The sequence below is a fragment of the Sciurus carolinensis genome, chromosome 2 (assembly GCF_902686445.1).
Source record: "Sciurus carolinensis chromosome 2, mSciCar1.2, whole genome shotgun sequence".
NCBI lineage: Eukaryota > Metazoa > Chordata > Mammalia > Rodentia > Sciuridae > Sciurus > Sciurus carolinensis.
In genome coordinates this window covers 66,018,054-66,021,948 of record NC_062214.1, presented here as the reverse complement: position 1 = coordinate 66,021,948, position 3,895 = coordinate 66,018,054, and the positions used below count along the sequence as shown (strand labels likewise).

Here is a 3,895-nt window from a genome sequence, read left to right as displayed (position 1 = left end):
TTTTTATTGTAAACAAATGGGATACATGTTGTTTCTCTGGTTGTACATGAAGTACAGACATACCATTTGTGTAATCATTTACATAGGGTAATGGTGTCTGATTCATTCTGGTATCCCCCCCCCCACACACCTCTTTTCCCTCTATACAGTCCCTCCTTCCTCCCTTCTTACCCCCCTCCACCCCCCATTATGTGTCATCATCCACTTATCAACGAGATCATTCATCCTTTGGTTTTTTGAGATTGGTTTATCTCACTTAGCATGATATTCTCCAATTTCATCCATTTGCCTGCAAATGCCATAATTTTATTGTTCTTTATGGCTGAGTAATATTCCATTGTATATATATACCACCGTTTCTTTATCCATTCATCAATTGAAGGGCATCTAGGTTGGTTCCACAATCTGGCTATTGTGAATTGAGCAGCTATGAACATTGATGTGGCTGCTTCTCTGTAGTATGCTGATTTTTTAATATATTGTCCTCAGATAGAGGACATGTCAGATATTAAACTGATAAGAACAGATACTACACTTGATCTTAGCCAAAAGGCCGAGAAGCGATAGCCTGCATCTTTCTACTCTGAGATGGAAGTCTTATTTCCACTTACCACATCACATTACATCACAGCTCATCATCATCTAATCACATCATATAATGCCACATCATAGAAGGAGGGAAAAAGAAATGCCCCCACGCCCATTCCTTTTAATGAGAATTCCTCAGAGAATCATGAAATGCTTCCATTTACCACTTATTGGCCAGAAATTAGTCACATAACCACATTTTGGTGAGAGAGGCTGAGAATTACAGTCTATTGACCAAATTAACCCACTTGAAGTCTCTACTACACTTTTGTACTCAAACATCAAATCTGAAGATATGTACTCTTTTGTCTCTTTCTATGTCCTGCACTATTAGATATTGATGCAAGTAAAAATAATAAAACAAGGAAAGTTTTATCTTCATCAGTGCAATAGGAGGCTTTGTGGAATGAGCATAAACAACTCTGGTGAGGGCTGAGTATTCAGCTCAACTCTATTCCAGTCCTCCTTGGAAAGCTCATCACTAACTTTGCACTGGAAGGCAGATGGTTTGCTTTTGTGGATACACTTCAGTGGTAGGTAAATGCATGTAATTTCATGGCAATGACTCATCAAATGGGGGAAGCTTGGGTGAAGCAAAAGATGGAAATGCATAAACCTATCTAACTAGTCCCTCTGATTATCAGAAACCCTACTGCAGTGATTCCTTGGAGTCTGCTGGGTTCAGAGATCTAACCCAGAAAAATCTTAAGGGAATATTGAACTTGGACCTGAAAGATTCAATGAAAGGATAGCAAAGTGTCAAAACCTGAAAGTAGAATAATAAATCTAGGGACTGAGAAGGGTCCTGGGGTGGTGGTGGTGGGGGTGAGGGTGGAAGAAGTATTATTGGATTTGACCAATGCACATTGTGTATGCATATCTGGGAATATCATGCTGATTACCATTACTATGTAAAATTAATATGTGTTAATAAAAAATTCAAAAGAGAAAATGAATGCAAAGTTTACTATAGAGTTAAATTCAACAAAAATATATGTATCCATATGCATACATTATTGTCAGTCTTCCTTTGAGAAGAAATTACTGAAATTCTTTGCCAAATTTGTCCAGTTCAGATCCTCTTCTTTTTTATTCAACTCTCTTCTCTGTGTCTTGTTTGTTCATATCCTTTGTCTTTGTTTTAGAGCATTACTTCTTTGATTAAGCACTTTTAAATATTGATTGCAGAACTTTCTCAGAATTGCTATCAGCAATGGCACACATTTACTCTTTCCTCCAAAGTGGTTAGCCGGCGTGGTCCAGGTCCATGCAATACTGAAGTTAGTTAGGCCTCCTCTCCTTCAAGGGCTGCATGCTGGCTTCAGGGGAGTATTGCCTATTCTCTGCAGGTTCTGTGCCCTCAGTTCTTCCTTACTGAACCTATTGTTGACAAGCAGTTATGTCCATAAAATATACTTCTATCATGAGCAATCCATAAACTGGTTGATAATAATGATTCTAGAACATTCCTGAAAGTTGATCTTTCAAGGTAGATAAAAGGGCATCTGGAAGCCTTCCCCCACCACTCCCACCAGATTTAGGAGCCAAATGTTTTACTTTTTCCAAAGTTTTCCAGGTAGATGGATTTGGAGAAAAAAAATGTAAAGAATATAGAGATTGGACTTTGTTGTTCAATGTTCATGTTTACTCACTCCCCTACTTCCAACACTCTCTACTTTTTGTAACTGCAAAGCACTATTTAATTTATTTAAATCTGAGAGTATAGGAAATGATAGTGATTAAAGAACAAAATTCTCAGAATTGAGTTTCAAATCTTAAAATGTGGATAATGATAATACACCCATCTATCTATCTCCCAGAATTACAAGAGTCCACCTAGATAATGTGTGGAAGGGTGACTTGTAGAGTATAAAATGCTATAAAAATGTCAGTTGTTATAACAGTCTTCATGCTAATGTTTTCCTTGTGCTTCTTAAATCAAAGCATGAAAAGTTTTTAACCATGAATTTTTATGTTTCTTTCTTCATTCTCAAAGAGACTTGCTTTATGTTAATTACAAGTGATAGGAATTCAACTCAAACAAAAGTAAGCAACAAATAAAATTTACTGGTTCATCTTATTGGGAAGACAAATCTGTCTTCAGGCACAGTGAGATCTGGAAGCTCAGTCACTCTCATTGACACTCACTCTCTCTTCCAGTCTATAAGTCATATTCTTTCATTTGGCTTAAGTTTCCTCCCTGTATCCTGGATGCACAGTTACTGACATCATCACATAACTCAGCAGAAAGAGAACTTCTTTCCCCTAGTGTCCATATATTAGTTTCAGGGAAATATACTGGACTTACTTTGGGTGACTGCCAGGAGTAATGTCTGTCATGAAGGAAATGGGTTCCTTCATTGAGTTGCCACACGCTGTGTGGATTCTTTTGGTTCAGGAAGAAGTAAGAGCAGGGCCTGTGACTGAAGCATATGTATGGGAGAATGGTGATTGTCCACAAGCAGACTTGTTGAGCAGATATGAAATTCATGCATCATTTGCAAAAGATGAGATTAAGCATTTCACAGAAGAGGATGCACAAATAGTGAACAAACACATGAAAACATACTCAACTTCATTAATAGTCAGGGAAATGAGAAAGCACCATGAGATGCAACCTACCAACCAAGTGGGGAAAAATTTAAAAAGTCAGACAATACAAATTTGGTGAAGATGTAAAACAATGGTTAGTTTATTGGTTAAAAGTATGAAATAACCTGCCATTATTGTGAAGGCTGAACCCATATATACAATGGTCTAACAATTCAACTCCTAAACATATCCTAGAAACATTGGGCCAGCTGCTCCAGGAAACATGTGCAAAAATGATGATAATGAACTAGTCCAAAGTAGAGACATTTCTAAGTAACTTAAATGCCCATCAGCAGATGGAAGTGATCATACAATGGAATTCTATATGCCAGTGAAAACCAAGGGCAGCAGCATGAACTGATATTATTTAAGCTTGAACATATAGTGTTAAGCAAGAAAATCAGTTTCAAAAAACTAACCCCAACATGGTACTATTTTTGTAAAGCTCAATACAAAGAAAATACAATAATGTGCTTTATTAAATAGCAAAAGCAAGAGAATGATAAGTACAAAATTAAAAATAGTAGTTACTTATGGGGTATTTGGACTTGCTGGTAATGGTAATGGTTCTGGTTTTTATTTTTTAACATAGAGATGAATTTGCATTCATTTGTTTCGTTAGCTCCACAACACACACACACACACACACACACACACACACACACACACGTTTGTGCATATATGTATAGATATATTACAAATAACATTCCATATT

The 3,895-nt window shown here is 36.8% G+C and overlaps 1 pseudogene; it reads right to left on the bottom strand.

Moving 5' to 3' along the window:
* Positions 1 to 390: 390 nt before the first annotated feature.
* On the bottom strand, positions 391 to 565 carry LOC124978482 (uncharacterized; annotated as a pseudogene).
* Positions 566 to 3,895: the final 3,330 nt, after the last annotated feature.